This window comes from Anomaloglossus baeobatrachus, chromosome 5 (genome assembly GCF_048569485.1).
Source record: "Anomaloglossus baeobatrachus isolate aAnoBae1 chromosome 5, aAnoBae1.hap1, whole genome shotgun sequence".
NCBI lineage: Eukaryota > Metazoa > Chordata > Amphibia > Anura > Aromobatidae > Anomaloglossus > Anomaloglossus baeobatrachus.
The window spans coordinates 469,937,274-469,953,130 of NC_134357.1; the positions used below are offsets into that span (position 1 = coordinate 469,937,274).

The window sequence follows — 15,857 nt, forward strand, 5'->3', positions numbered from 1 at the left end:
CCTTGTGACCTGGAGTCAGCTGGTAATCCTCCCCTCCCCCACCCTGCCAGCCCCGGCTGCTTCTTCATGTCCAGCTCGCTGCTTGTGCCACACAGCCCGGAGTTCACCTGAGGGGAGCCGCCCGCACAGCGGCCCCGTCCTCCTCCCCCTCCGGCCAGCCACCTACTATAAATAGCCCCCCAGTACTGAGCACCAGGCTTCATTGTCCCACTGGTGCTGCGGGCGGCGCCGCACGGCATGCCGGGGGATGTAGTCCACACCTGTGCCAGAAGGGGTTGGCGCAGTAGCTTGGTGAACTACAACTCCCAAGAATCTCAGCAGTAGGACGGAACTCTCCCTGCCCGGGGAGTGTTTGCCATTTAAATAAACAGCGAGGAAAATGGCGGAGTGTTCGGTACGGGGATAAAGAAGCCGAAGAGCGGAGGGAGCGGCAGCGGCTGCGTGAGTACAGCGTACCCCGGGGCGGCTCCCTATAGACTGGTGTGGGGCCCACAGGCCAGGACGAGGGCGGGCAGGTGGGGGGATGGGGACCGGAAAGTTCGCGGTTTGTAACGGGTGGTGAGCTGTCACAGTGTCCTCATCCCGGGCACGGCGGTGACTCCGGAGCAGTGTGCCGGCTTCATACACTGTCGTATTTAGTGTGTGTGTGTGTGTGTGTGTGTGTCCCCCCGTCCGTGTGTCCTAACTACACCCACCCCGTATACATATATACAGTACATAAGCGTCTCCCCATATATTATATACACCATAATCCCATCCCTATGAGTATATTGTGTGTGTATACATATTTTACACAGTATCTATAACTCCCCCTATATATTACACACTGTATTTATAACTACTCCCCCCCCCCCCCCCGTATATAGTTATATACACTGCAAATATAACTGCCCCTGTATATTATACACTGTATATATAAACTACCCCTGTATACTGTATAGATTATATCCACTGTATATATAACTACCCCCGTATAAAGATTATGTATACTCTGCAAATATAACTAACACTGCATATATTAAACACTGTATATATAACTAGCCACTTTATAGATTATATACACTATATAATATATACTTACCCCTTTATACTGTATAGATTATATATACTGTATAGATAACCTACCCCTGTATATAGATTATATATACTGCAAATATAACTACCCTGTGTATATTATACACTGTATATATAACTACCTTCTGTATACTGTATAGATACCGTATTTTTCGTTTTATAAGATGCACCCCAAATTTAGAGAGAAAAAAAATAAAAATGGGGTCCTACTTATACTCCGGAGTTGTCTTACCAGAGGGGGGCAGCAGTGGTGGTGAAGCGGGGTCACAGATAGTAGAGGTTGTGCTGGCGGTGGGGCAGCGGCAGTGAGTCAGTAGTGGAGCAGGCCGCTGCGGTGAGTGTCCGCGGTCCCGGTTCAAATGATGGCACCTGAAGCGGTGCATGCGCAGATGGAGCTCTCATCCAAGGGCTCCTTCTGCGTACGTGCTGACTCCCGGAGCCATCATTTGAAACTGGGACTGCGGACACTCACCGCAGCGGCCTGCTCCACTACTGACCCGCCGCTGCTGCCACTACTGACTCACTGCCGCTGCCCCACCGCCAGCACAACCTCTACTATATCACTGCCGCACAGCCACCGCAGTCTGCACAGCCACCTGCCCGCATGTTCAGAGTGGCAGCCAGCAGGCCGCCCACCCACACAGAGAGGCAGCCGGCCTCCAGAACAGAGAGGCTGCCCGCACGCAGCCACAGGCACCCGGCTGCTCTAATGCACCCAGTCGCCCCACTGACAGCCCCCTGGTAAGCTATATTCGAATTTTAAGACGCACCCCTCATTTTCCTCCCAAATTTTTGGGAGGAAAAGTGCGTCTTATAATCCGAAAAATATGGTACACTGTGTGTGTGTGTGTGTGTGTGTGTGTATATGTATATATATATATATATATATATATATATATATATATATATATATATATATATATATATATATATATATATATATATATATATATATATATATATACACACACACACAGTTATATATAATATATAGTCTATCATATACAAGGGTTAGTTATATTTGCACTGTATATAATCTGTATACACGGGGTAGATAGATTTATATATATATATTATCTCTATCTACCCCGTGTATACAGATTATATACAGTGCAAATATAACTAACCCTTGTATATGATAGACTATATATAATCTACCCTCTGTGTGTGTATGTGTGTGTGTATATATATATATATTTATATACATATATATTTTCCAAAATAGAAATTAATAGTTTGCATTTGGTTAATAAAAATACAGTGAACTAACAAGAGAGAAATCAAATTAAAATTTGGTGTCACCGCCCTTTCGTCTTGTAGGTGTAGTTGTACTTGTGCATAGTTTTTGAAGGAACTCTGCGGGAAGTTGTTCCAAACATCTTGGAGAACTGACCCCAGATCTTCTGTGTAAGGCTTATGCAAATCCTTAATGCTATCCCACACAGACTGGATGATGATGAGATCTGGGTTCTGTTGGCTCGGGTTATCACTTCCAGGACTTCTTGTTCTTCTATACACTAAAGAATGTTCTTAATAGCTAGAGATGAGCCAACCTGAGGTTTGTTTTTCAAACCTAACACCAACCTAAAAAAAAATCATGGTTCTGGTGCCAGTACGTGCAAACCTCCCTCACGTGAGCATCGCTGTGCTCGGTGCTCAGACCTGTGTGAGACGCTTGGTGTTTGAACGGCTCGCACTGGGGATAACGGCACAATTACATGTAGTGTGCACACCAAAAAATTATGGCTGGCTGTTTGTGTGCGGACACTTAAGTGGTTCAGATCAAGCTCGAGCCAGTGGAGGCCCGACTCGTTTACTGCCGGCGAACCGAACCTCCATGGAACCGGTCATCTCTAGTAATAACATTTGGCTGTATGTTTGGGGTTGTTGTCCTGCTGCAGAATAAATTTGGAGCCAATCAGATGCCTCTCTGATGGGACTACATGATAGATAAGTATCTGGAAATGAGAAATGTTGAAAATTACGGTCGGACAAGATAAAAGGGTGGATCCTTATACCCCTTCAAATAGCAGTACCATCCATTCAGAACTCTCAGCAACCAGTAGGACCAGCTACCGCCATCGTCTGGCTCCAAATTCATTCTGCAGAAGAGCAACGACCCCAAACATACAGCCAATGTCACTAAGGGGAACCAGTCAGCTGATTCACATGTTGCCCAATCTGTGGGGTGCATACATTTTATTATAACTAGGTATAGCTTTCACTAAAACACTCGGGCGGGCTTCTCCCAGTGCTGCTAGATGTGATTGACAGGTGTCTTCCATAGCGAAAAAACCTGTTAGTCTCCTATTGCGGTGCTGGGAGAAACCAGGGGCAGAGCCAGACTAAGTCTCGTCAACGATTATGGTCACTTTCAGCATTCTTACTTGGCAGTATTTTTTATTCCCCCCCCATCTGCATAAAACTTCTGCACAGTTTCTTTTATAATTACGGTATACTCACACAGAGATACACATTACATACATTTCCTTAACAAACAGTACTGTTCGAAACTTTGGACACATCAGTCCATGTTTTCCTTGTTCTTACTGAAATGTGCACATTGTAGATTCTGACTGAAGGCAGCAAAACCACAAAAAAATATGGAAAAACAGAGGAAAAAACCCCAACCATATATATTCATCTGTGCTTCTTTTACACCCCCTTTTTCTTTCGAGAAGCTTCATTTGATCACCTGGATTGGCTTTTATCAGTCTTGAAGGGTTCCCAGAGGAGCTGAGCACTTGTCGCTGCTTTGGCTTCACTCTGCAACCAACGTTTTTCAAACCATCTTCATTGAGTTAAGGTTGGGTTATGGTGGGTTATGGTGTAGCTATATCTTTAGAAGCCGCCTCCAACCCTCACATTCTTTGTCACTCTGCCTTTAGATTGCCTGGAGGTGTTTTGGGTCATTGTCTTGTTGCAATGTAAATGATGGCCCCACTACTGTAAAACAGATGGAATAGCAGTCACTGCAGAATGCTTTGGTAGCCATGCTGGTTAATGTGACTTGGATTTGGAATAAATCGACAACCTTGTCTCCAGCACAGGACACCCCTCCTCCCCACACCATCACACCTCTGCCTTAATGCTTCATGGTTGACACCACACTTGTAGAAACCATCCACTCATCTTTTTTGAGTCTCAAAAAGATATAGCAGTAGGTGCCAAAAATCTCAAGACCATAGTACAGATTTCCACTAATGTAATGTCTAGTCTTTGTGCTGCATGACCCATTCTCTTCAGCGGTCCTCATTAGTGGCCACTTTGCAATAATTTGTCTTTAAAGGCCTTCTCCCAGCCTTCACTGGACATTTAATATTGAGATGTCCTCTTCCTGATGTCTGCTCATCTATTATCTGAGGCACTGTGAGTTTGGGATTTCTGAAGCTGGTAACTGATGAACTTGTCCTCTGCAGCGGAGTTAATTTTTGGTCTTACTTTTCTGGAGCTGTCCTCATGAGATCCAATTTGCTGCTAACGATTGATGGTTTCATCAAGTGAAGTCATGAAAATTATCAAAGGTCTAGCAATTTTCCAGTTTGACTTGCCTATGTCTTAAAGTAATGGTGGACTGTCATTTCTTACTTGAGTGGTTCTTGCCGTATTCTGGCTCAGAACAGTTGTGGAATAGGCTCAGCCCTGTATAGAGCTGTGAACCAACACAATCTCTGCCAAACCCCTGATGGTCACAAACACTTTTCGAAGGCTGTCTATTCTGCTACTGAACTCTTGACCAAGGTTCCCTGTTGATTGGAAGCCATCCCAGGTGATGAAGTTGCTGGAGCGAATGCAAAGGTGGGGTAAAGATGTCATGTGAGCATAGGGACTACATTGAGGAATTTAAAGTTGAACATTGCATTCTGGCTTACACCATAAAACACACACATATGAATAAACACTGAATGTTAAAAAAATAGTTGTATTGATATAAAAGTCTATGTATGCATGAATTGTGTGTGTGTGTGTATATATATATATATATATATATATATATATATATATATATATATATATATATATATATATATATATATATATATATATATATATATATATATATATATATATATATATATATATATAATGATGTGTGTGTATATAATATAATTAGGTTAGGCACAAGAGCAGTACACAGATGAAAGTTCACAAAAAAGTCAGAAAAGGGTCGAAGTACTTATATTAATGTTAAATTGACTGCATAAATAATAAAGGAATAACAGTAATATGAATAAAATTGAATAAATATGAATGTAAAAATACGCATATATCAAGTGGAGAACATATCATGCATCGACAACACCTAGGATCCCAGGACTCAGATGTATGTTTCGCTCACAAACCTTTTTTTTTTCTTTTTTCTTAAATTTCCCTTAAACTTTTATTTAATTTTCATGTTACTGTTTTAATATATTTTATTCTTACATGTTATATCTTCCTTATGCAGTCAATATAACATCAGTATTTCTATTTATACCCCTTTCTGATATATTTTTTTGTGAATGTTCATCGGTGTACTGCTCCCCACCTATTTTAATAAAAAAGAAAAAGTATGTCAATAAAACTATTTTTATATATATATAATTTTTTTTTATTCAGTGGTCATTCACATTATTGACAAGTATATTAGTAGTCTAAGGCCTGTGTCACACTTGCGAGTGCCTCGCATGTATCTTGCGCGAGTCTCGCGTTGCATCACCCGTCACGGACTCACACTCAGAAAGAAGCGGGTTGGTTGCATGTGAGTCCGTGACAGGTGATGCAACGCGAGGCATTCGCAAGGGTTGACACCGGCCTTAATGTGATTATCCCTTCAATGACGATTGATTTGATGGTTATCTGCATTTATACATTTTGGTCTTTATTCCTTGTTGCTTTAAGTGGTGGTGTGGTATTGCTGCCTTCAGTCTGAATATACAGTGTTCACATCCCCATAAGAATAATGGAAACCATAGTATGAACAGGTGTCCAAACTATTCATTGGCGCTGTTGGTGTGTTGTGTAACCCATCAGACATAACTGCCCCACCTCGATTTATACCCATTGTATACTGTTCGATGGCCTGATGTGTACATGGAATAATGAAATATACTATGTAATCCCCTGCCCCCATTGTAATCATTATAAAAACAGCCTGACCACAGCACTTGCTTCGTTTCCTAAAGCTATACTCATTATATGCTGCCATATATGACCCCCCGGTGTACATGCATTGTATCCATTATGACATGGATTTTCCCCCAGCTAAATCCACTGCAGGTGAGATACATACATACACATGTATGTATGTATGTATGTATGTATTATGTATATATATATATGATTGTGTGTGTGTATGTATGTATGTATGTATATGTATGTATATATATATGTATATATATGTGTGTGTGTGTGTGTATATGTATGTATATATATATATATATATATATATATATATATATATATATATATATATTATATATATATATAATTATAATGTGTGTGTGTGTGTACACTGGCTCCATTCAGCTCCTCATCTTGATGGTGGGTGTAACATACTGCCACCTAACCCTTACTGTAACCCTTGTTGTGCGGTAGTGTGGTGAAATTCCTGACAGATCAGTGCCCAGCTTGCCCACTCTGTTTGTTCTGATTTATCTCATTAGTGATTGTAGCTCGGGTAGTGGCCCGGTTAGTGGGTCACTGACGTCAGCTCCTAAGGCTCTGCCTGGATCTGTATAATGCTGGGCTAATTGCTCTTTCACTGCAAGTACCCATTCCTATGGATGCGTATTATGACAATTGTTAGCTCTTGGGGCTCAGCTTATATTAAGGTGACTGTCAGCTCTTTGGCTGATTGGGAATATTCTCAACACTTACGCCTCTGGCTGAATTGAGTGAGCGACCATCAACCCTGTGGACTCTGGCTGGGTTGGGGGGGGGGGGCGCGGACCTTTGCACTTCTGGCTGGATCGGGGGGTGTTGGGCAGCCATCTGTGCCTCTGGCTGGGGTGGGGGGCGGCCGTCTGTGCAACGGGGGAGGGAGGGGCAGCCGTCTGCACCTGTAGCCAGATCGGGGGGGTGGCCGTCTGCTTTGGGGCCTCTGGCTGGGTCAAAGCGGGGGGGGAGGGTGTCTACCTTGGGGCCTCTGGCTAGTGGGGGGGGGGGGGTTCTGCCTTGGGGCTAGTGGGGGGGGGGTTCTGCCTTGGGGCTAGCGGGGGGGGGTGTCTGCCTTGGGGCTAGTGGGGGGGGGGTGTCTGCCTTGGGGCCTCTGGCTAGTGGGGGGGGCGTCTGCCTTGGGGCCTCTGGCTAGTGGGGGGGGGCGTCTGCCTTGGGGCCTCTGGCTAGTGGGGGGGGGGCGTCTGCCTTGGGGCCTCTGGCTAGTGGGGGGGCGTCTGCCTTGGGGCCTCTGGCTAGTGGGGGGGGCGTCTGCCTTGGGGCCTCTGGCTAGTGGGGGGGGCGTCTGCCTTGGGGCCTCTGGCTAGTGGGGGGGGCGTCTGCCTTGGGGCCTCTGGCTAGTGGGGGGCGTCTGCCTTGGGGCCTCTGGCTAGTGGGGGGGCGTCTGCCTTGGGGCCTCTGGCTAGTGGGGGGGCGTCTGCCTTGGGGCCTCTGGCTAGTGGGGGGGCGTCTGCCTTGGGGCCTCTGGCTAGTGGGGGGGCGTCTGCCTTGGGGCCTCTGGCTAGTGGGGGGGGCGTCTGCCTTGGGGCCTCTGGCTAGTGGGGGGGCGTCTGCCTTGGGGCCTCTGGCTAGTGGGGGGGGCGTCTGCCTTGGGGCCTCTGGCTAGTGGGGGGGCGTCTGCCTTGGGGCCTCTGGCTAGTGGGGGGGCGTCTGCCTTGGGGCCTCTGGCTAGTGGGGGGGCGTCTGCCTTGGGGCCTCTGGCTAGTGGGGGGGTGTCTGCCTTGGGGCCTCTGGCTAGTGGGGGGGCGTCTGCCTTGGGGCCTCTGGCTGGTTGGGGGGGGCTGGCCGTCTGTTTTGGGACCTCTGGCTGGGTACGGGGGAGACTTAATTTCCTGCATTGTCTGACAATGGGGACTATTTGGGGTGCAGCGTCTCATCAGGTCAGATGACATTGTCATTGTCCTCCCGGTAGTGAGAGTATTGCTGCTCAGGACCCTGGTGGTGCCACAGATCACGCTCTCCATTCTCAGGGCGCCTGGTTGACCATGGATGGCAGCGTGTCTTCTATTTGGCCTTCTCATTAGGTGAACAATGTCCCTGAGCGCGGTGCCTGCTGGAGAGGGGGATTTGGCGCTTCTGCTTTTTGTTTGTGTAAGCTGAGCCTTTTAGTAAGTAAAGTGTTAGTGGCTGCTACTGGCGCTGAGGTTGCCTCAGGTCCTGCATGTAAATGAGCGCTGCTCTAGGTTGCTATGGACCCAAATGGCTGGGAGAGAGCGTCCGCAGCGTCTGCTCTGTTCTCCTATGACTGATCGCCTCTGAGGTGGATGATGATTACTAGAAGCCCCCGCTCACAGCTCAGCCTGGCTTCACCCCATGTAACAAGGATTTCTGACTACTGGTCATGATGGGTGGGCAGCGGAGAGTGTGCAGGGATTAGAGGCTTTTTTGCTAAGTTCTATGCTTTTAGTAAGTTTTATATCAATGAAGTTAGTGGATTTTTTTTTTTTTTTTATCCATTTGACATTGATGTTTCCAGATTGGATTGAATGTGAAGTTTTTGCCAGATGTGAGAGGGAAAAAAGCTTTATACTCCGTTATGCAGTCCTATAAAGTAAAACCACTTTTTCTTGATCGGAAAAATGTCCTTGTTTTGTGCCTACAGCTACTATACAGAACAATGTATCTCCATGGTTACAGACTACAAACAGTGTGTAGTCTGATCTTGCAATCATACTTTGCTGCCTTCCCTTTGCCATCTCTTATTGGTGACTTACAATTTGCTACAGAAGATCCTAGGTAACCTGTTATATTTTAGTGTAAGAAAAGCTCCACATGCAGGCGATGCTCCCCCTTAAGGCTACTTTCACACATCCGGTTTTTGCTCTGCGGCACAATACGGCGCTCTGCAGAAAAACCGCAACAGTTTTTTTTTGCCGTCGGTTGCGGGTTTTTTTGCATAGACTTACATTAGTGCCGTATTGTGCCGCATGGGCTTGCGTTCGGTCCGGTTTTTGCCGCATGCGGCAGATTTAGCTGATGCCGCGGTCGGATGGAACGTTGCCTGCAACGTTTTTTGCTCCGGAAAAAAAACCGCATCGCGCCGCATCCAGCTGCTGCAGCGCATTATTCAATGCATGCCTATGGACGCCGGATGTGGCGCGATGCGGAAAAAATGCATCCGGACGCCGCATGCAGTTTCTTCCACTGCGCATGCTCAGTAGCGTGCCGCAAACGGAAAAAAACAGACAGGCTGCATGTAAAAACTTATGCAAAGGATGCGGTGTTTTCGCCGCATCCGTTGCATAGGTTTCACAGCCGGATTGAGCCGCAGGGCTCAAACCGGATTTGTGAAAGTAGCCTTAGACTACGGACACCATGAAAAAGTCCCTGAAGTCAAAAGGGTTTGTAGTGTGACGGACTCGGCACTGGAAAGTGTGTATTCTGCACAAGGGTGGAGATGTGAGGGGCAGTAACACGTTGCTACATAGTAAAGTATTCAGGAGTTTGATCTGTAACCATGGTGATGTGTAGCCCTGCATAGGAGCTGTAATACCAAAAATAAACCCTCAAGGAGATTAAACTGTAGCAGCGGCTAAAGAGAGAAAATGAAGTTTTATTCTCGCAGCTGCTGCTTGCTGCCAGTCATTGGGGTGGTGCAAAGCGCGGCTAATCACTGCTTACTACACAGGAAAGGCGGTGTAATTGCTATCCAGAGCTTTAATGGGCAGAGCGTGTGTACACACACACACACACACACACACACACACACACACACACACACACACACACACACACACACACACACACACACACACACACACACACACACACACACACACACTGCAGAGCAGGCTGTGAAGCAATATGTGCAGCTTGTGTGTGTCTGTGCAGTGCGAGCTGTCAATCAAAGTATAGGGCAGTGATCGGTCATAACCGCCCCAATGACTGGCCATGAGTCCCTGCAGGCAGAACAAAACTAGCCAGATATTTGCAGGTAAATGGCGTTTCTGGGCATTACTGATTCCAAACAAGGTGCAGGCACTCGTGCATCATGGCGGGGCCAAACATTTCGGAGCACCTTCTCACCTGCTTGATTTCCATGGATCCATCTTTCTCTGGCTCTATGAAAACAGAGCTGTCAATCAAAGACAGTAGGGAGGGAAAACGAGCAGATGGGAAGACGCACTCAAATGATTAGTGCCGCCATGATGCTCCAAGTGCCTGGACGTGGTTTGAATGGTCATTTCTGAGCTGACTGAATCCCTTTAAAGGGGTAGTCGGCTAATAAAAAATTAAGTATTCCCTATTCACAAGATGGGTGATAACTTGTTGATCGGTGGTGACCAATTAGAATTGATAGTCAGCGCACATTCTCTTCCCCCACCCGACCAGTGCTTCAATCATTTCCTATGAGGTATCCAACCTGATCGTTTTTTTTTTTTTGTATTATTTGTCGCCCCCCCCTCCCCTCGGGGGCTGGGCTTCACAACTACGTTTGCTCTACTCCATTCACCTGCAACATAGGAACGGAATCACAATACAACCTGCGAAGTACAATGCTGACCAAGTCTGAGTCCAAACCTGTTGGGAGGCTTGCAATACACTGTGGGTTGCTATGTGACCCCCCATACACCTGCACTATGCTGCGATGTAGTGGTGGCTCAAAGCCCAACCCGTGTCGCGGCCAAGGTAGCTATGTAGTCGCAGTCTGTCTGTCAGTTGTAGCTTCAGGCATGGTTTTACTATGCTGGGGATATTGACTCATTCTTCACTGTATTTTGGGAAATGGCTTTTAAGATTTCCTAATGCTGGTGCATTATCGAATGGCTCGCGATCTGCAGTCACCAGTGAGCTGCAACAATCCACCCTCCATGTGTCTCCCTTTACATCTCTTGGGTCTCCATAGCTCATCCCTTGACGTGCTGGGATTCTTTACCCCCCCCCCCCCCATGATGGGTTAATTTGATCTGTGCCTAACACTTTGGCACGGAATACCTCCATACATACCATCGTGACTCGTTTAGTGGCTCGGCAGAATCTGATCTGACACATTTTGGCTCTACCTCCCTCCTATGTAATGTGTATGGCCAGCTTTACGCATGTAGTAGGATATATTGGTATTAATCTCCGCAGCCAGCGCACAGGTTGTCGTCTATCCTGTCCCATCCTGTTGTTTTACATCAGATAAGCGACACCGTGAGCATCTGGCGGCTGCTTATCCTAGTTGCATCCTGCTAATCGTCTGCCTGGGTGGCTGACCCGCATCGGTCAGGGTTATAATTATCAGTAATCTTGTCTTGACGTTGCGGCATTGAGGTCGGGTATCGGGCAGCCACCGTCCTGACCGTCTGCTCTCACCGTGGGCTTGTCAGACGATACATGGAATTTTCCATTGCTGCTTTCTGCAGCTTTTTTTTTTTTAATATTTGACATGGCAAAAAAAATGTAGCGTTTCTTCAAATGAGTCATCGGCTTATATATAACCTCACGCGAGGGTTTCAGTAAATGACGAGGTGCTGCTATTTAGACACCAAGAGATAGCGTACAAATTTGCTGTATCCGGAGGCTTCACAGACGGGGAAGGGTTAAACTCCATTGTCAAATTGGAAGGAGGTGGGGGAGAACAAACCTTTTTCTATAAGATGAAGATTCTCCAAAAAAAAAGAAAACCCTGAGGTCTCCACCTGCCATGGTAAATCTAGACTGCTTTTGTTTGGCGTCATCATTTTAGTTGTGGTGCGGCCATTGTGGCGCCATAGTGTGTATCACCGCCATCATAACTGGTGCTGTATGGGAAGAGTACACTTTAGTTACCCTTTAACATCTCATCCGTCGCTGGTATCCAGTTAGCGCCTCCATTTTGAGTTGTGGAAGAACCTTTCCCAAAGTTAAAGGGGGTAATCTGGTGACAAGAGCCGGTCACTTTCACATTGAACGTGTTGACTCCCTAGGCATTGCCTCAATCAACAGATGTTGTGCATATGGGAATGGGGCATATTCCCAAAACCTTCCAACGCGTTTCAGCACACGAGCCGCCGGTCACATCAGACGTGATCGGCCTTAAACGACACCTCAGAACCCCTTTTTAATATCTCAAGATCTTAAAATAGGACTTCTTTTTGGACTTGGGTGGGAATTTCACCATCTTTATGGGATATACGCACTTGGGCGACATTTCCCCCCCCCCCCTTTCCCTACCAGGTTGCGCAAAATGCGTTGTCTGAATATATTCCAGTGTAATCAGATGCTGTGACGCCCCCAATCCTACTGTCTGATCCTCGATAACTTGGGGCTATCCGCACCCGAGAAGTCTTCTTTCAAGATTTTGTGAAGAAATTGACTTTGTCAATTTGACAGCTGCGAAACGGTGCAGCAGTTTAATGAGAAGTTAGGTAAAAGCGATTTAAGGTGTTTTTTGTTAACTTTTATTTTGAGGCCGCTGAACATGGGGACCCCCACAAATTCCAAATACGGGGGCTCTGACCACTGATGGCTAGAGAATAGCTTAAAATCGATGTATCGTTGTGTCCACTGCCCAAGGCATCCATGGGCGTGCTTGGTCACCCCCATTTTTTGTACTCCCCTTGTTTCTCCCCAAATCTGAACTAAGCCCCCCCCCCCCTTTGATCGTACACCGGTTCGACTTCACAATATACTTCTGATTATTTAGCCTTCTTTCTTGTTTATAATCCGAGCTCGTCGGTGTCTTCGCCTCACAAAATCTTCATCTCGTCTGAGGTTTTTCGTGCGGGCCTGACCTTGAGGCAGGATGGTAGAAGCAGTTCCTATGACAACCCGGCACAAATACGGCTCTTCCTCAGGAAAGAGCATCCCGTCAGCGACTGCTGCAGGAATTCTGTGTTTTTTAACCAGTTCCAGCAGAATCTGTTCTGTGCTCTGAAAATGGCGTCTTCTGCGGCGATGGGTTATTAAAGTAAATTTGCCGTGATAGAAGCCGATGACGGATGCACGTGATTTATCCGTAGAAGCTCACTTTACACGTGACCCATTTTCTCCCACTTGGGTACGTAGAGCGTGCGTCACACAACCTGTCTGGCTGGAATCGTGCACCTGGAATGTCGGCACGGAGTATTTCCTGCGGCTGCACACCTGACACACCGACACCTGACCGGTGTTCTTACTCACTGCTCCACACGCTCAAAAACCTGGACAAGGAGTCCCATTTATATAGTCGATTGATTGGCATTGATGATTAGATTCTGGGCCCTGTTGGTGAATGGGTTCGTCTCACAGACCATTTTGGAACCAGATAAGCAACAGTAAAAGGAATGTAATAATTCTCTATCCCGGGACCTACATCCTTCTCATCTTTTAGGAAGATCTTGTTCTCCTCACCTCTCGTTGACCTGTAGATTAAGATGTCTTAGTAAAGCTGCTTGTTCCAGCAAATTTGACCAGATCTGTTAATGATCTCATTATGAGGACTGCGTGTCTTGTCGGGAGAAACAAGGATTCGGCACCTACATGTGTAAAGTAATAGAACCTGTGCATAAGACTGACAGGCGCGATCTCCAAGGTATGTTCACATGTGGCGTTTTCGCAGCAGTTTTTATTGCATTTTTTTCCCAGCACCAGCAAAGTAAATGAGATGTCAAACGTTGCATGCACATGCTTGTTTTTTTTTTTTTGTTTTTTGTTTTTTTTTCTCTGCGCTTATTGAGCGTTTGGGCATTTATTATTAAATATCTTTTTTTTTTTTTTTTTTTTTTTTTTTTTTGCCACCTATTCTAATGAATAAGAAAATCACCATTATAACATCACAACTGTAGCATACTTCATCTCTGCACCAATCACTGGGCGGTCTCATCACTGTTGAGCCCTTCAATTGGCTGAATGGATCACATGTGCTGGCGTTCTGATGTCAACGCTTCAGCATGTCAGCAAAGGGCAGGCACAGCGGCAGTAAGTGAGTAAGGTTAAAAGGTTATTCCCATCTCCAAGATCCTATCCCAATATGTAGTAGGTTTAGTAATAATATTAGAAAATACCTTCAATTAGGAATCTAGTTAAGTTCGGATATAACAATGTCTCTTACCTCATGTGCAGGGCATTGCAGCTTTGGTATCCATGGTTATGTCCACTCAGTGACAATTGCGTGTGGTTGTAACCATGGATATGGAAGCTGCAATGCCCTGCACATGAGGTAAGAGACCTCTATTCTACATTTCTAATTGGAGGGATTTGTGTATGTATGTATGTGTATACAAACACTCCACATTTTAGGAGGTCAAAAGTAATTGGACAAATAAACCAAACCCAAACAAAATATTTTTATTTTCAATATTTTGTTGCGAATCCTTTGGAGGCAATCGCTGCCTTAAGTCTGGAACCCATGGACGTCACCAAACACTGGGTTTCCTCCTTCTTAATGCTTTGCCAGGCCTTTTCAGCCTTCAGGTCTTGCTTGTTTGTGGATCTTTCCGTCTTAAGTCTGGATTTGAGCAAGTGAAATGCATGCTCAATTGGGTTAAGATCTGGTGATTGACTTGGCCATTGCAGAATGTTCCACTTTTTTGCACTCATGAACTCCTGGGTAGCTTTGGCTGTATGCTTGGGGTCATTGTCCATCTGTACTATGAAGCGCCGTCCGATCAACTTTGCGGCATTTGGCTGAATCTGGGCTGAAAGTATATCCCGGTACACTTCAGAATTCATCCGGCTACTCTTGTCTGCTGTTATGTCATCAATAAACACAAGTGACCCAGTGCCATTGAAAGCCATGCATGTCCATGCCATCACGTTGCCTCCACCATGTTTTACAGAGGATGTGGTGTGCCTTGGATCATGTGCCGTTCCCTTTCTTCTCCAAACTTTTTTCTTCCCATCATTCTGGTACAGGTTGATCTTTGTCTCATCTGTCCATAGAATACTTTTCCAGAACTGAGCTGGCTTCATGAGGTGTTTTTCAGTAAATTTAACTCTGGCCTGTCTATTTTTGGAATTGAATGGTTTGCATCTAGATGTGAACCCTTTGTATTTACTTTCATGGAGTCTTCTCTTTACTGTTGACTTAGAGACAGATACACCTACTTCACTGAGAGTGTTCTGGACTTCAGTTGATGTTGTGAACGGGTTCTTCTTCACCAAAGAAAGTATGCGGCGATCATCCACCACTGTTGTCATCCGTGGACGCCCAGGCCTTTTTGAGTTCCCAAGCTCACCAGTCAATTCCTTTTTTTTCTCAGAATATACCAGACTGTTGATTTTGCTACTCCAAGCATGTCTGCTATCTCTCTGATGGATTTTTTCTTTTTTTTCAGCCTCAGGATGTTCTGCTTCAATTGAGAGTTCCTTAGACCGCATGTTGTCTGGTCACAGCAACAGCTTCCAAATGCAAAACCACACACCTGTAATCAACCCCAGACCTTTTAACTACTTCATTGATTACAGGTTAACGAGGGAGACGCCTTCAGAGTTAATTGCAGCCCTTAGAGTCCCTTGTCCAATTACTTTTGGTCCCTTGAAAAAGAGGAGGCTATGCATTACAGAGCTATGATTCTTAAACCCTTTCTCCGATTTGGATGTGAAAACTCTCATATTGCAGCTGGGAGTGTGCACTTTCAGCCCATATTATATATATATATATATATATATATATATATATATATATATATATATATATATATATATATATATATATATATATATATATATATATATATATA

The 15,857-nt window shown here is 45.6% G+C and overlaps 1 protein-coding gene across 4 annotated transcripts in view; it reads left to right on the top strand.

Moving 5' to 3' along the window:
* The first annotated feature begins 219 nt into the window (after positions 1 to 219).
* NCOA3 (nuclear receptor coactivator 3) overlaps positions 220 to 15,857 on the top strand; it is a 71,181-nt gene continuing 55,543 nt past the window's right edge. For 2 of the 4 annotated variants that reach the window (XM_075350633.1, XM_075350631.1), the window contains exon 1: positions 220 to 441. The gene's annotated coding sequence lies outside the window, so the exon portion shown is untranslated. Of the gene's footprint in view, positions 442 to 13,353; positions 13,709 to 15,857 lie in introns of those variants that run through there. The other 2 variants (XM_075350632.1, XM_075350635.1) reach the window with 2 other exon arrangements.